An 18,986-nucleotide genomic window follows, 5' to 3' on the forward strand; every position below is an offset into this window, starting at 1 on the left:
TAATTTTTACTTTACCTTCTCGAAAATTACCATTAATTTCACTGTTTTCCGAAATTTTCAGTATTGATTCTGCTATTATGAGCTTTTTTTTAAGTGTATAGTGCATCAAATAACCCGCATTTTAGCTCAAATTAAGGTAAACTTTATCGCATTTCAATATTTTGAGAAAAAACTGTGGAAAAACTTACTTTTTTTATTCAAAATTTTGCATCATTGTCTCAACATGATGCCAATTAAAATACAGTCTGAGCCTATTTTTAAAATCTATACGTAAAAGTATGTTCAAAATTAGATAAGAAGCAACAATACTTCAACCAAAATTATGAGATTTCTGCAATTTTTTTTCCAAAAGCTTGAAAGTTTTGCAATTTTTTCCAAATTATTGAAATTCTTGCAACTCTTTCCAAATACTTGAAATTTTGCAACTTTTTCTCAAAAATTTGGATTTTTTCGAAGATTCAGTAGGTTTCAGAAAAGATTCAGATAAATAGAAAGTAAAAGTATCTAAAAACTTTTTATTAGATAAGCTATAACAAATCTTATTGACTTACAATTAACAAAACTCTTCCCATTGACTTACTATTTATCAGAAAACCAATAAAATTCCTTCATTACACAACTTACACGTATGTAACTAACCTTTGATATTTACAAATTAGTTAACACGCGCCAACACTTTTGCGAAAAACTAGACATTTCCACTCAAAAACCAAAAAAATTACGTTTTTCTTACAATTATCTTACCATCACACAAAACATAAAACCTGACTATTGGTATTCCATATCTTAATACATTGTAGACTCTATACCAAATCTAAATACATAGCATGGCAGACCGGAAACCTATAACGTATCTTAATACATGGAGTCTGCCATGCTCCCCCCCCCCCCCTACTTCAGCTCAAACATCTACTGCTAACATGATATTACATAAAACATGTTACTTTGGAGTTTTAATGCTTTCAATTGAACAATTTTATTCAAAAAGGAAGCGTTGTATAAATTTTATCTTTTGCACAAATGCACTTTTAATCACAATTGTAATTTGAGTCAACCCCATTAGTATTTTGAGCATGTGCAATTGATATGAAACATGGTGGTCGTCATTGGATCCCATGCTTAAAGGTAGTTTTGAGTAACAAAGTTTGTCGGAAGCAAATAAGATATGTTAGGTAGGCTGCAGTGCAACATACATTATACGCCCTCTGTTGTTAATTGATGAAGAACAACACGCAAAAACACCTCTTTTTGAAATTTTCCAATGCAACTCATTTTCTACCGTTTCCACTTCACATTTGTTATATTCTTCTGAAACTTCCTTTAAAATGCTTTGTATGTTATCATGGAGATTTGTAATCACAAAAGAAACTTTTTAAATGAAAATTTCATGGCAATTTTGTTGCGTTAGAAATCGAAGAAAAAATTTCATTTTGATAAGTGGAGCTGTACAAATCAATTCATTATACCCAAAAATTTTTCACAATTGTTAAACAGTCTATCCAAACCAAATAAAAAGAAATACGCTACACAAAAAAAAACAAATTTGAGAACCTAGTGCAATTCAGGTTGATTTTGCGTCTATAACAAATTCTATAACAGTAGTTGAGTCTTTGAGTTCTGTACAAAACTGTTTATCTGCTTGAGGGCAGCTTTTTGATATGTTAACAACTCAATTGCTAAACAAGATTTGAGAAACGTTCAAGAGCAATTTTTTTCCACTCACATTTGCCAATAGGAACAAAACAAACGTGAGAAAAAATTGGTTGGTAAAAAACTTATGGTTTATTGATACAAGTGTGTGTATTAACGGTTCAAGTTCTTTTCAGTTTGGAGGTGCTTATGAGAAGTATCATCTGGGTTTTCATTTGCGGAAAAAATTATGCAAGGCAAAAAGATGCAAATGAAAGTCTCATGATCGAACGTGTTGCAAAAGGACCTAGACAATTTCGAAACAGCGCAAGTTTAGGTTTGGTAAAATCTAGAGCACTAGTTGATTCTAGTAATGTACAGCCTGATGAGCGAGTTTTTCAATGACAATTTTGGCTTGAAGTTGGTGATGAGCTTATGATTTGGAGATTATTGTTTTTTGTAATGTTCAAAAAAAATGCAGGCTGTTTTGATTATTTTGCATCTTATGGAAGCAACTGGGGGTTGCAAACCGCAAATCAACTCCTTTTTAGACTTGCAAAGATTTTTCCAGTTCGTTGATCATCTTATTTTGACCTGCTTTTTTCTAAATCGCGAGTCTCAGTATTCGATAAACAAAAGAAATCACGCAGTGAACTTTGCTATACGGTTGACTATTGTCCAAAATTTAGTATCGACTTAGATTTGACAAATCAATCTCGGATGAACAATTCACTTGCACTAATACATCTTGATACATACACAGTTGAAAGCGAAAACAAAGCCGAACCAACTTCGGATGAACCATTCACTTGCGCTAATACAACTTGATATATACACAGCTGAAAGCGAACATAGAACACAGCTGAGAGCGAACACAGAAAAAATTGATTTACCCCTGAGTTTCGCTTCAGTTGGAAAATTGAACAACTCAAGGATGTGCTGGTAAACATGTTTCACTACCACAAGGGAGAATTGTTGCCTATGAATATATCACAACGACAATACAAAAATAAATGCACTGAAAAACCATTCTCAAAGTTTTGTTCCAGCCACACAATACATCATTGATTAGATCAGTAACATTACAATTTAATAAGACTGCTGAAAACTATTGGCAAAATATTATCAAAAGCTCCACAGAAAATGTTGCCTAATCAGCGATATCGAGGCACCTTGACCTCTGGCTCGTTGATCAACCCAGAAAACAGTGGAGTAGCATCCGATTCACACATTCTGCCAACTGTCATTTTGACGAAAAACTTCGTTTCCAGCTTTTGATGACAAATAGTACGTCCTCTATGGCGCCCAAAAAATTATTTTCTTTGGCCAAAAATTTATGTGAGCGAAATTTTTTTGAAACTACTTTATTTGTGGTATCGCTAAAATATGTAGGTATACTTGAACAAAATTATCGGCGGATAATTTTGTTCTAGTTTTCTTTAAAAATTTTTTTGTCGGCATAGTTTCTTGACTGAATAAACTTTTTTGTTGGTCAAAATTTGTTTGTGATGGCCAATTATTGTGAATTTTTTTCAAAGGTGAATGATTTTTAATGTCACTCCCACCTTCAGATCATGTTTTTTCACACCTGACCTCCAAGTTAACATGATTTAGCAACCACAAAAACACAGAAAACGCAGAGACCACTAGCTCTTTTTTCCACTACTCATTAGTGACCAACTTTAATTAAATTGATTGGTAAAATTAATTAATGTATGTACTCTGAGTGCAGGAAACAATCGGCAAAGGTTGTATCAAAAACTCCATAGACGATGTTGATTCATCAGCGACCTCGAATCAACCTGGCTTCTGGCTCGTTGTTTAAAACAGAAAACATTGGAGTCACATACGAGGCACACATTGATGATAGCAATGACAACGCCGTTGCTTAAAATAAGTAAAGTTCATACAAAACCTTCCATATTTGATATTACTTCCATATGACTCATACTGCTTACTTCCATTTTCGTTTTGTCTCAAAATCATTTCTCCCATTTCTCCTCATCTGATCATTTTGCTCTTCAAAAATGTACTCAAGAAAAATTGATAGTCCCAACTACATTGAATTTTTTTTTTAAAAATCAAAAAAAAATTGGGAGATTTGTTTGGTTCCAAAAATCCTACAAGGGGAAATTTTACTTGGAACCGTGATTTCAACTATTAAAAATAAATGATTTGGGACAATTTGAAAAGTCTCAACAAGTCTATCTAACTGAATGAAAGCAGAAGCAATATCGGCAATCCGGAATACTCTGATTCACGATGCTGAAAACCTTGGACTCGTACCTATATATGAAGCAAAATCTGGCAAAGAATCAACTATGGATCAGGAGCTCGACATCTGTAATAGAGTATATGAAATAGCAACATACAACATGAGGAGGGTGTGTGTCACAATCAAGAAGTACAGTGTAAACAAGCCTCCATACATTCAGATTCGACTCTTCACTGCCAAGGAAAATGAAGTGTTGAAGCAAGTTGCCTCTGTCAACTAACCTTTGAACGAATTCAAAGAACTGTCCCAAATTTTGGGAAACTTTTTGTTTGTTGATAATTGTGAATCTCAGTAATGCTTTGTGATATGTTTTGCATTTTGTTAATTGAAATATTTTTGGTTCAAAACTATTTTTTTCTCACTGAAGTTTATATTTAGAGCTATAATATCTGAGGAAAAAACAGACAAAACATACAATTTCATCAAAACTGACATAAAACACTCACCAATTATCATTTTATTTTCCAGTGTTTGTTTAAGAAATCACAAATAAACTTAATTAATTACTGCTCCCATCAAAATGTAGGTAAATTTTGTCCTATTTCAACAAAATTACGAACAAGAATGTATGAAACAAAAATTGGAGATAAAGAACATCATTTCGATTACTGTTTTGAATTTGATACAAATAAAAAATCTAGATTTGTCAGAATATATTTTAACCGATATTCCAAATTTAAAGAATTCGGGTTGTTTATATTACAATATATCAAAAAGGAAGTGATAAAAAAGTATATTTTGGTAGTTTCTTATTTCACTGATTAGAAATAGAACAAATCGAAAACATTTTGATCGAAATTTCAAAATTTGAATTGAATATCGAAAAAACAATATAAACCAGACAAGAAATCTCATTTATCTCACAAAGGTATCAAATTTCATATCTTAGTTATGTTGGAAAATTTCAATAAAACTTATTGATTAGGAAGTTTCATTAACATAGTTTGGTTCTGATCTACAAAGTTTTTTAAAATCTGTGAATACTTCATTCTGATTGGTTATTACCACAAATACTGCCTGTAAAAGTATCCTCAATATCTACAAAATATAACAAAACTGTTAAAAAACTCATGAAAAGAAGAGCTCAATTCTGATTGGTTGACATTAACTTTGTTGAAAATTTCATGACTATTGAAGCTCGGTTCTGATTGGTTGATATCAGAAAAGATAAAAAATCTATATAATTAATGCTCGATTCTGATTGGTTAATAGCAAAACTTTTGAAAACACCATGTTTAGATTGGATGATTTTTGTTTCAGCCAGGCTAAATAGCATATCCATTCTGATTTTCTTTCACATTAAAAACAACTGGTTAAAATATTTGCTATTTTATTTTTTTTATATTCATTTTTTGAGGCTATTCAACTCATCTTATCAAAAACTTTTGTACATTTTAAATCTCCCATTTAATTTTTCCTTACTTATTGAGATGTCGTCACTGAATAGAAACGAAAGAATTGCATGTCTTGAATGTGGCAGAGAACACACTCGCTTACACGCATCAAGACATCGTAGAACCTGTGGTGTTTTGAAGTTTTCTAACTGTAACTTTTATACTTATAGCAGCGAGGAACTCACTAATAATTTCAAGAAGAAGCATTGTCAGCATAATGTTAATAATATGTGCTCAGCAGTCTCCAAACACACTTCAAGAGAAGGTAACACTAATAATTTTTACTAAAAAACATACAAAATTACTCTGAATATTAGCTTTTACTAGATCTGAAAAGTCTAAGCAATTGTGATAAATTTAATCAGAAATTATACAGTGTTTTCATCAGAATACCTGAACTGTCCTTTATTTTTTTATTCAAAGGTTTTGATTGATGGTAAAGACAGCAAAAATCGAGTTCAATTGTTGCTAAACTTTCGATGGAACTCGATCCGAAAACCTTTAATCAACAGTAAAAAACTCCCCTGGTTGCGAGCTTGCGGAGACTTTGATGTGATAAATTTGTAGAAAAAAGGCATATCATATGCAAATGAGAAGGTAAGTATTTGCTCAAAAATCCTAAAACTTGGATATTTTTAAAAAATCGACTAATTGAAAGATTTTGTGTAGTTACTATTTCAAAGTTTTCTTGTTTAGTGCTTGTAAAAGTGTTCATAGAGTAGAGCGTTTTTAAGCAGACAATGGGGTTTGACTTATTAAGAATTATGGTTTTCTATTGTTTTTTTTTTGATGATTTCAGAAAACAAATTGATAAATGACCTGGAAAAAATGAAAAAATGTATGTTTTTGCTAAAGTTTGAAAATTTCAAGATAATGATATACATCATTCTTAGTTAAAAATTTACTCTAAAAAAAAACTCAGACTTAAAACAGCTTTATACAGTTATGAGGTTGAGAAAATCATTTAAAGACTTAAAATTTATCTCATTTTTTGTCAATTTTAGCAGTTAACGAATCATTTTTTATCAATGATCTGAAACTTGTAATTAATAACCTGAAAAATTTCTCACAAGTTGTAATTGTTGTGCAAATTTGGGTAATTCATTGAGAAAAAAATGAGGAGGAGTTGAATCATGGAGTTTGATCTAGAATTTTTGTGGAATAGTGCTCTTAATGTTCATTTGAACTGAGATTCCTATTAAAATTCTCCCTGAATTGGACAAAAAGCCAGTTAGTTACCAAAATAAAAGTTTCAAAATGGAAAATTTTGGGTAAGTTTGATTAATTTTTACTTTACCTTCTCGAAAATTACGATTAATTTCACTGTTTTCCGAAAATTTCAGTATTGATTCTGCTATTATGAGCTTTTTTTTAAGTGTATAGTGCATCAAATAACCCGCATTTTAGCTCAAATTAAGGTAAACTTTATCGCATTTCAATATTTGAGAAAAAACTGTGGAAAAACTTACTTTTTTTATTCAAAATTTTGTATCATTGTCTCAACATGATGCCAATTAAAATAACGTCTGAGCTTATTTTTAAAATCTATACGTAAAAGAATGTTCAAAATATAGATAAGAAGCAACAATACTTCAACCAAAATTATGAGATTTCTGCAATTTTTTTTCCAAAAACTTGAAAGTTTTGCAATTTTTTCCAAATTATTGAAATTCTTGCAACTCTTTCCAAATACTTGAAATTTTGCAACTTTTTCTCAAAAATTTGGATTTTTTCGAAGATTCAGTAGGTTTCAGAAAAGATTCAGATAAATAGAAAGTAAAAGTATCTAAAAACTTTTTATTAGATAAGCTATAACAAATCTTATCGTAATTTGGATATTTTTGAAGTTTTCAATTTTTTTGATTAAAATTCCAAGTTTTTTACCCAAAAACTCTTCCCATTGACTTACTATTTATCAGAAAACCAATAAAATTCCTTCATTACACAACCTACACGTATGTAACTAACCTTTGATATTTACAAATTAGTTAACACGCGCCAACACTTTTGGGAAAAATTAGACATTTCCACTCAAAAACCAAAAAAATTACGTTTTTCTAACAATTATCTTACCATCACACAAAACATAAAACCTGACCATTGGTATTCCATATCTTAATACATTGTAGACTCTATACCAAATCTAAATACATAGCATGGCAGACCGGAAACCTATAACGTATCTTAATACATGGGGTCTGCCATGCTCCCCCCCCCCCACTTCAGCTCCAACATCTACTACTAACATGATATTACATAAAACTTGTTACTTTGGAGTTTTAATGCTTTCAATTGAACAATTTTATTCAAAAAGGAAGCGTTGTATAAATTTTATCTTTTGCACAAATGCACTTTTAATCACAATTGTAATTTGAGTCAACCCCATTAGTATTTTGAGCATGTGCAATTGATATGAAACATGGTGGTCGTCATTGGATCCCATGCTTAAAGGTAGTTTTGAGTAACAAAGTTTGTCGGAAGCAAATAAGATATGTTAGGTAGGCTGCAGTGCAACATACATTATACGCCCTCTGGTGTTAATTGATGAAGAACAACACGCAAAAACACCTCTTTTTGAAATTTTCCAATGCAACTCATTTTCTACCGTTTCCACTTCACATTTGTTATATTCTTCTGAAACTTCCTTTAAAATGCTTTGTATGTTATCATGGAGATTTGTAATCACAAAAGAAACTTTTTTAATGAAAATTTCATGGCAATTTTGTTGCGTTAGAAATCGAAGAAAAAATTTCATTTTGATAAGTGGAGCTGTACAAATCAATTCATTATACCCAAAAAATTTTCACAATTGTTAAACAGTCTATCCAAACCAAATAAAAAGAAATACGCTACACAAAAAAAAACAAATTTGAGAACCTAGTGCAATTCAGGTTGATTTTGCGTCTTTAACAAATTCTATAACAGTAGTTGAGTCTTTGAGTTCTGTACAAAACTGTTTATCTGCTTGAGGGCAGCTTTTTGATATGTTAACAACTCAATTGCTAAACAAGATTTGAGAAACGTTCAAGAGCAATTTTTTTCCACTCACATTTGCCAATAGGAACAAAATAAACGTGAGAAAAAATTGGTTGGTAAAAAACTTATGGTTTATTGATGCAAGTGTGTGTATTAACGGTTCAAGTTCTTTTCAGTTTGGAGGTGCTTATGAGAAGTATCATCTGGGTTTTTATTTGCGGAAAAAATTATGCAAGGCAAAAAGATGCAAATGAAAGTCTCATGATCGAACGTGTTGCAAAAGGACCTAGACAATTTCGAAACAGCGCAAGTTTAGGTTTGGTAAAATCTAGAGCACTAGTTGATTCTAGTAATGTACAGCCTGATGAGCGAGTTTTTCAATGACAATTTTGGCTTGAAGTTGGTGATGAGCTTATGATTTGGAGATTATTGTTTTTTGTAATGTTCAAAAAAAATGCAGGCTGTTTTGATCATTTTGCATCTTATGGAAGCAACTGGGGGTTGCAAACCGCAAATCAACTCCTTTTTAGACTTGCAAAGATTTTTCCAGTTCGTAGATCATCTTATTTTGACCTGCTTTTTTCTAAATCGCGAGTCTCAGTATTTGATAAACAATAGAAATCACGCAGTGAACTTTGCTATACGGTTGACTATTGTCCAAAATTTAGTATCGACTCAGATTTGACAAACCAATCTCGGATGAACAATTCACTTGCACTAATACATCTTGATACATACACAGTTGAAAGCGAAAACAAAGCCGAACCAACTTCGGATGAACCATTCACTTGCGCTAATACAACTTGATATATACACAGCTGAAAGCGAACATAGAACACAGCTGAGAGCGAACACAGAAAAAATTGATTTACCCCTGAGTTTCGCTTCAGTTGGAAAAATTGAACAACTCAAGGATGTGCTGGTAAACATGTTTCACTACCACAAGGGAGAATTGTTGCCTATGAATATATCACAACGACAATACAAAAATAAATGCACTGAAAAACCATTCTCGTAGTTTTGTTCCAGCCACACAATACATCATTGATTAGATCAGTAACCTTACAATTTAATAATCAGACTGCAGAAAACTATTGGCAAAATATTATCAAAAGCTCCACAGAAAATGTTGCCTCATCAGCGATATCGAGGCACCTTGACCTCTGGCTCGTTGATCAACACAGAAAACAGTGGAGTAGCATCTGATTCACACATTCTGCCAACTGTCATTTTGACGAAAAACTTCGTTTCCAGCTTTTGATGACAAATAGTACGTCCTCTATGGCGCCCAAAAGATTATTTTCTTCGGCCAAAAATTTATGTGAGCGAAATTTTTTTGAGCATACTTTATTTGTGGTATCGCTAAAATATGTAGGTATACTTGAACAAAATTATCGGCGGAAATTATTTTTTTGTCGGCATAGTTTCTTGTTGAATAAATTTTTTCGTTGGTCGAAATTTGTTTGTGATGGCCAATTATTGTGAATTTTTTTCAAAGGTGAATGATTTTTAATGTCACTCCCACCTTCAATTCATGTTTTATCACACCTGACCTCCAAGTTAACATGATTTAGCAACCACAAAAACACAGAAAACGCAGAGACCACTTGCTCTTTTTTCCACTACTCATTAGTGACCAACTTTAATTAAATTGATTGGTAAAATTAATTAATGTATGTACTCTGAGTGCAGGAAACAATCGGCAAAGGTTGTATCAAAAACTCCATAGACGATGTTGATTCATCAGCAACCTCGAATCAACCTGGCTTCTGGCTCGTTGTTTAAAACAGAAAACATTGGAGTCACATACGAGTCACACATTGATGATAGCAATGACAACGCCGTTGCTTAAAATTGGACCCAAATGATGATGACGATTTGGAGATACGAATGCAATTCTTCACAAACAACCAGTGTCCTATATTTAGATGATTGTTTAGGTGGGGCATCGGGAAAAGTCAACAAAACACAGAGCGTGGATTGGGTCCATCCGAAAGCTGATGATGACTATTCTGAAGATAATTTTGATGTTGAAAACACGCTTTCAGGTCATTCGATTCAAAAGATGATAAAACAGGCCAATAGTAGGTGTGATTCGTTTAGCAGAAATAAACGAAGGTAATAGAGATGGCAATTCTTTTGCCAACCAGGAGGGCAATATTCTGACAAGGACGAGTCGTCATTCTTCAATAATTTGTTTTCGATAAGAAAACAGTTAAACAAGATGCAGAAATTCAAATGTCAAACAACCGCGAGTAGACTGAAACACACAAACCACCCACATTAATTTTTGTATAGTGATTGAAACTAAATGATCTAATAGAGAATTGCATGTACAACAAGTTTTATTTAACGCTATCCCGTATTTTGAGTGCAAGATTTTGTCCCGTTTTGGAACCCAGTCAATCGGGGTATAATCGCTTTCATTTACCGAAAGTTTTTCCAGCACTTTTTGTGTAAGTTTTCGTATGTTATTTGAATTTGAATCAATCTTTTGAGAAGAATTGAGTAAACAACAAACAGCACAGAGAAACACACAAAATGATATTAATCAAAGATTAGCAAATCTCTTCCAGATTTAGCAAAACACGTAACCACAACGTTCATTAGGAGTGCTTCAGATTATACCGAATCTCAACATTGGGGCTATTAGTTAGAAACCAATACATGGTGACAATTAGGACTATTACATGTGGACCCTTGCTGATCAATTATTACATGGTGAGCATTATGATTTAATACCCAATGTTCATCCAAGTATGATCCACCCGCTCTCAATCATGGTTCACTATATGCATACTATATGTTGAAAGGTATCGACAGCTCATTCTCTGGATCAAATGCGACAATTGAAACATCTGGGCTAAATGGAACACCTAACATAATTCGGAAAACGGTTAGCAAAAGTAGACCAAAGTTTGAAACGAACGTAGTGATCAAATACTTTGTTCAAAAACATCAAAAATTTAGTCTGATTTTTCAAAAAATCATGGTTAGATCTTCGCTGTTTTCAGATATTGAGATAAAAAATTTCGAACGTTCTAGGTCCATAATTAGTTTTCATAAGTGCTGGTTTTTTAGATCAAGGAAAACCTGGGCGCCAATTATATTTATCATTTAAGCCCGGAAAAACCTGGTTTGTTCGTAATGATAAACAACTTCAAATTCAAGGAGAACACGGGCTTAAAATTTCGAGGCGGAGCCGAAAAAGATGAGAAAGATTTGAAAGAACTTCTGGGAAGAAAGAAGTTTGAAATATTTAAAACAGCAAATGGAGACAGTACAACCAATCTAACTGACCAACAGATGGAGGACATTCTAGATGATGTCGGTAAAAATGAGGGAAATCATGACAGCTTGATACTGGTTATATCATCACACGGTGAAGAAGGAGTTGTTTTTGGTACTGACCACAGGAAAGACTCAATAATGGAAATAAAGACAAACAAAATTGTTCAGAAATTTATGAACAAAAACTGGGCGGGGAAACCAAAGATCGTCATTTTTCAGGCTTGCCAAGGCGATGTTTTTGATCATGGCGTTGAAATAGAGGACAGTTTCTCTGAAGGTTGGTTTGATATTTAATAGTATATGTTTTTTCTGCCATCAAATTATTTAGAAAGAACTTACACAGAACAAGAAACTTATGAAGAATGGGTCATTTACAAAAACAATTATCATTAAATAAGTCAGTTTCTTTAGTAAGAAAAGAGTCACTTTGTGAGCCTCAAGGTTTTAACCAGCTTTAAGATCTAACGCATTCTTCGATTTTAATCTATTCAAAATGTCGGGTTCATCGAAAGTTCGTTTGGAATGGTTTGAAAAAAAAAACTTTAAAAATTTAGAAACTAACGAAACACAAGTTTGAGTGTGTTTAAGCTCCAAATGTAACTGTTAGTTCTTATCAAACTAATACAGATACCAAATTTTTTCTTTTTTGATTGTTTTATGTATACGTTTTTTATCTAAAATCAATATTTTTTTGTTTAATTCATAACCTGTCTGTGAGTCAATTTTTATATTACAAAAACAACCTTTCAAAGCAACGTTTTAAGCAATGTATTGAGCAAGATTTGATTTAGGCACTCGAAATATGGCTGTAAAAACACCATTTCTGCACTAAATTATACATTAGGAAAAAAACAGTCAAAAACAAAATTTTTTCTTTTCTTCTCTCGAGGTGTTCCTAATAGATTTGATTTTAAGACGTTACGAAATCCCTGGCCATATATGATTAAATTTTGCATACAATTTATTTTCTCATACCTAAAATCCCGGCTACAGAATAATGACAAGAGATTGAAACAATTCACGTTTTCTAAAAAATATTTCAAAAAATTTGTATTACAATTGCACGCTTCTGTATATTCCAAATTCTGTCAGTTGTCTGAAGCATTTTTTCCACCCTGTTTTTTTGGGTAAGTTACCAGTTGTAGTAATTGAAATCTTTCCCATCACCCTTGTTCTCTAAAATTTTGAGTTTGTTTTAAAACAAAAAAATCTATTATCATTTTAAACTACATGCTCTCCCTAAACGAACTGCGATCCCGCTTTTTTCAATTCTTGCATGTTTTAGGACTTTGTTTTGGTTGCAAGATCTCTCCTTGCACAGCTGCTTTCCAACTTTATTTTTAATGTTAGTTTAAAAGAAACCTTAAAATCTTTTTCAAACCCAAAGTCACACGTTTTCAGTACTCCGGTTAAGCTTTGCGGAATTGTTTCATGTTTTTGTTTTCTGTAACTTTTCTACCAAACATCGTGAAGCATGAAAAAAATTGTTCCAAGTTTTCAAAAACGACTGTTTTTTCTAAATTGCGTATCTTCAGACCAATGCAAAGAAGACGATAACACTCTAATATGCATTGTGATTTTGTTTGGTAAGCTTATTTTTGTATTAGCAATTTTTGTGAGCAATTTCGAGCATTTTTCGAAAATAAAATTGTTACAGGTTTTGGTTAAGTTTTTGATCGATTAAACCAAAAATTTCTAACAAAGGAAAATATATTTTCTCAATTTTTTGAACCATGTTTTTACATGCTTGTCGGCTGAAATCAACAAAATTCGACTGGTCAGTTTTTTGAGAGGAATTGTGCAAAACTTAAAAACACCTTCGCAATGGTCCTTGTTGCGTTTTTTTTAAATTGATAAAGTTCTGTAGTTTAAAAAAAAACTGTCCTTGAAAATTGTATTTACTATGTTGGAGATTGGAATAAGCAGCTAGCTTCAACATTTTGAAGCCACAATCGATACCCTGTTTATTAAGTAAACAATTACGACCATTTCAGATGGAAATCACGCCGAGAGCGATCCGTGCAGGAAAAAAATAATAATTCCTGAGCAGTCGGACTTGATGGCAGTCTTTTCATCGGACGCTCCACACCCTAGTATGCGTAAGCCGGAAGCTCAAGGGTCATACCTGTTACAAGAATTTAAGAAAACTTTGGATATGCATGGTGATGACTTTGAACTGATGCAACTTATTCTAGTTGTCATACATAATGTGGCTGAAGAAATAATGAACTGTAAGGATTCTAGAAGCAACAAGAGAGTGCTCGCCAAGCAAAATCCCTGCTTCAAAAGCTACATGAGAAAGTTTTTCTTCTTCCCATCTACAAACGCTGACCATTTGGAAGAAGAGCCAGGAAAAGTAGAAAATAAGAAAGCCAAAAAGAAGAATTTTCTGAATCGTTACAAGGGATGGCGGTCAAAGAAAAATTAAACCAAAGTCTGATTGATTACTTTTTTAAATTTGCTGTTTTTAGAGAGTGAACTAACGAAAAATCATCTACATAAATGTAACGATTTTATTCGTACAAAAACAAATCATTCAAGGAACCTATAGTTTTCTTGATCTAATTAAATCATAATCAAATATTTCTTAGATTTCAACAGTTATCTTAATAATGAAATGGGAACTATCAATTTCAATTTATGATACGCGACTGCCAATAAAACTACTTGTTTCATACGATTGAGAAATTTTCCCGCATATTCGATCCGTTAAAGTTTTCTGAAAAACCATCAGTGAATATGAATTGGAAATAACACAAGTATAGCGTTTATCGAATTCTCTTATGTTTGATTGCAGCTTTTTTATAATGTTTGTCTATGTTTTGGAGAAGTGCGAGTTTTTGAGGAGATAAAATTTTTGTTCTGTCAAATCTAATCAAACTTATATTCATTGGAATAGTAGAACAAACGAATTCAAATTTCTTTCGAAGCTTTCATTATGAACTGATTTAGTTGTAAATAGTTTCCTCTAAATTAAACTATTCAAATTAATTATTCATATGTTATCTTTTCTAGCAGCTCCTGTTTATGACGAGATTTGATTATGGTACTATAGAGTTGTGAGCAGAAAACAATAAGCAATATAAAAATAAAACTCTAGTGAAGCGATTTTTTTAAAATGTGTTTTGATATCGTTTTGACATGAAGTTAGATGAAAAAAGCGTTGAAAAAGGTCCGAACTTCAAAAAAGTTATATGTTTCCAAGAAATAAATTTCTAACTGAAAAATATACATATTTTTTTTGGTTGAGTTAGTCTAACGATTAAAGAAAAAAATAAAAAGAAAATTACTGTCCAGGGGCAAGCCGGTGGTTGATTTAATTAGATACAATGATCAAATGGCTCGCAAAAAGTTAGTGGTTGTTTTGATCAAGGTATTTGAGTAATGAAACTAATGAAACTTTGGACAAATTCACATTAAGCCTTGTCGTAAACCAATTCCAAACTTCAAAGACTGAATTTCAAAGACCGAATCGGTTCGCGAAGTGTTTAAGTTTTCTAGGCAAGCTATTCAAGCTATAATTACGAGAAGTAGTTCAAGCTATTTTTTGAAACAAATCAGATAGCCAAAATTCAATCTTTTTTCTATGCAGGCTGTTTCAGCTACGAAAATTTAAATCATTTCAAGTCATTTTTTGATGCAAAATGGATGAAGCAAAACTTAAGTTTTTCTGAGCAAGTAATTCAAGCTATGTAAGTTTGAAATATTTCAAGTTGTTTCTTAGAGCAAATGTTTTGTACAAAGTCAGTTTTTCTTAGCAAGCTATTCAAGTGATAAAAATCTGCAAAAACAATTAAGTTACTTCAGAATGAAACCAAAATACTTCAGCTATTTAAACTTTATTTCGTTACATCTCAATTTATTTTATAAAGTGAAACACATAGCAAAAAGTTGAAGTTTTGTCTATCAAATCCATTAAGGCGATGGACTTTTGAAATATATTAAGTTGTTTCAAAGACCGAATTATTTTTTGGAAGTTATTTAAATCATTTGCAAATCGTTTGTGAAATGTTGAATTTGTTCTTAAGCAAGCTATTGAAGCTATAAAAATTTAGTTGAAAAAGTTCGACATTTTTTGGAGCGAATCTTTAAAAAAAAGATTTTTCCTAAGCAAGCTATTACGATAACCATTGAATTTATTTCATCATGCGAATTGGATGGCCCAAAAATTATATTTTCTAAGCTAGCAATTCAAAACATGAAATTATGAAACAGTTCAATCTATTCCATAGACCGAATCTGTTAATAAAACTTAGAGTTTTTCTAAGCCAGCTAATCACGCTCTAAGAAACTTCAAAATGCTTCTTTTATCGAATTGGTTCGGGATAATTTGAAGTTTTTCTCAAATTTTTGTTTCGATTATTTCAAGTGGTTTCATGAAGTGAATTGGTTTGCAAAAAACTGAAGTCAATCGAAGTGAACTGGTTTGCAATTTGAACTTTTTCTCGAATAGTTTTCTCAAATAATTCAAGTGGTTCCATGAAGTGAATTGGTTTTTCTAAGCAATCAATTTAAGCTATGAAGCTTGGGAACTGTTTAATGTATTTGAAAGACTGATTCGTTTTGCAAAAAAGTTAGAGTTTTCTCAGTAAAATTTTGATGCTATGAAAATTTGAAATACTTCAATTTCTTTCCTAAAGCAAATAGCTTCAAGAAAAGTAAGTTTTTCTAAATATGAAGGATAATTTTTAATTTGATTGTTTCACACTGAAATGAATTTGTAAGCGGATAAATTTTGACGGAAAAAGGGGCAGCTTTTGTCTACACTTGAACTTTCTTTAGTTTGAAGAATTTCGGCCTTTTTCAAAAAGAATGTATACAAGCTGTTTAGCTAGAAAACGAAGAATTATTTAACAGAAGCTTTCAATGATGAAAGTTACGAGACAAAACTTTCGAGAAAACAATTTACCGGTTGATCAGTTTATAGGTTCAGCATCTCTGCTTGTTTTTGCGTTGAAAAGGTCAAAACTTTGGTAATTTTTCAAATTTAAAAACTTTAGCAAATAAAAGATACCACTAGAACGGATGTTTAGAGAAAATTGAAAAAGACAATGATTGCAGCGGGGATTCTTTCAAATAAACAAAACCATTTTGCTATTCGAGGCGTTGTTTACATTGTTCTTCAGTTTAGCTTCAGTGTTTTTATTTTTTTTATGTTTTGCTTTAGAATTGGTCACACGAGACAACTTAGATTCTTTAAAAACTTAACATCTCAAGCAAAAAAAATTGGCAAAAAAATTGAATCCTAAATTTGGCACTTTCTCGTTAAAATGGATTAGGTTTCGATCGTGTTTTATTTTTGATCTACCAAATCAAGAAACTAAAAAATGTAAAAACATCAATGGGTCAAGTAACACAGAACAAAGTATGTATGAAGTATGTTTAAACTGAGTTGAGCGGAATTTCCGCTGGGTTAAATTCGGCAAATACTATTCAGGTTTTACTAGCCGCGGTTAAAAATCATCGCTTGGACAGGGTTTTAAATACGTGAAAAACTTCATAAAATATTTACGGTATATTCTTCAAATAAGTTGCAATAGTCTGGCAATCAGTGGTAGTATAGTCTGAACATTTAACGCAAAAAGCTGAAATTCGTGGAATTGGAAGCTGCGCATGATTTCAATCAGGGTTCCCAGATGCGATAGTAGCCCAATCAAGGTTCCCGATGCAATACAAGGAGGTAAATGAATCAAGTATAAAATGAGTTGCATGATGTATCTTTATAACATAAAAAAAAATACAACGGTCGCGAAACTCTACCCAGTCACGGATACATTTCCTTAGGTCGCTCCGGTTCATTTTAAATTTTTTTTTGTTCGCGCCGGTCACAGACAACTGCCCTTATGTCTCGCCTGTTACTAACGCTACATCTTGATCTTTAAATCTTTAAATTCAGGAAACACAAGATTTAGGTTGCGAAACTCCCAAGTTTGGTCGCGACAGACTAGAAATACTGAGTTTTGTTCATAAAAATTTGATCAGAAAATCACAACATCTGCCCGGGTAGTCACCCAAAATTGTCAAAACTTGCTGCAGTTTCAGTAAGTTTTCATAAAACAGAAGTATATGCTTAGGCCATTTTTCTAAGTTTGACGTTTTCTGGTGCACTTATTGTGATTATCTAAAAACGTGTTTGATTTTCTCATTTTTCACCAAGAACATTTCAGTTTCGGAGCTCCGTTAAATTGCTTTTGAAAAAAATGGCGAAAAAAAACTTAAGATCAATCTTAAAGAGAAATAAATGCTTTGAAAGCGTCGATCAGTTGTCGCCATAAAGAGTGCAACAGCTGAATTCATTATTTTAACTATCTTATTTGTTTGACTTCACAGCGTTCATTTACACAATTTAGGATTGCTTCAGAGCCTTCATGTATAAAATTGATTTTGAAATTAGTCACAAGAGACAACCGATGTTTCTGAATTTTCTTTCAGAGAAATTCGCACAAATATCTCTTGCGGGAGAAAACAAATTGAAAATATCCAAAAGTCTTACAGCTATCTCAAGCAAGATTTCAAGCACAAAAATAAATGACATGGATCTTTCAAATTTTATTTTCAGTTAGATTAAAATCTGAATTTTTAAATAGTTTTGAGCACAAAAGTATGGAATTCTGATAAACATCAAACATCTGTGGCTCACCCATTCCCTTTGTAGTATTCAGTTTTTTTAAAACCTCCAACGCTTGCAATTTTTTCAAACACTCCTTTTAGCTAAGTTAAAAAATAACTCCCAAATATAGATTTGATAGTTTAAGCAGTCTTTTGGGACCAAATTAAAAGCTTCACTTCGATTGAAATTTGTTAATCTTTTAATATCCTGATGGTGCAACTTCAGTTTTTGACGCACCAAAAAATTGGCTATCTGGCCGTCATGGAAAAACGTGTAATAAAAATAAGGTTTCTAGGCTCAATGAAACCAAAAAACGCAACTGACGTTACAAAACACGCCAAACATAAATGAGCTTGAAAAAATTTCTAACAAATTTGAAATTTTTCAGTTTCACCATCATTGAGTTTCACGCTGTTTTATGACCAATTAAAACTTTTAAATTTAAGCAATTCTTGATTTAATTTTCTAAATAACCATATTAAGTCTTCGTTTTTCCTACTTCTTTTTTACAAGGTTTTATTTGACTAAACCTTTTCAAAATTTTCTCTAACAACCACTTACTATAAACTAGAGTTTTTAAAAAAGTAACAGTCATGACTAGAAGATCAACTAAATATGAAGCCTTGTGTGTCGGTTGCTACCTCAAAAGCATGCTAACGATCGAATAAACATGGCTCACAGCATTTCTCAAAATGTTGTAGTTTGTGTTTTAGGCTATTAAAAGGAGGCTCTAAAATGAAAAAGTTGCACGATTAAGCCCACATTACTTATTTTAAAAATTCAGTCAATATTTCGATTTAACTTGGCCGTG

Source organism: Symsagittifera roscoffensis, chromosome 8 (genome assembly GCF_963678635.1).
Source record: "Symsagittifera roscoffensis chromosome 8, txSymRosc1.1, whole genome shotgun sequence".
NCBI classification, from domain to species: domain Eukaryota; kingdom Metazoa; phylum Xenacoelomorpha; order Acoela; family Convolutidae; genus Symsagittifera; species Symsagittifera roscoffensis.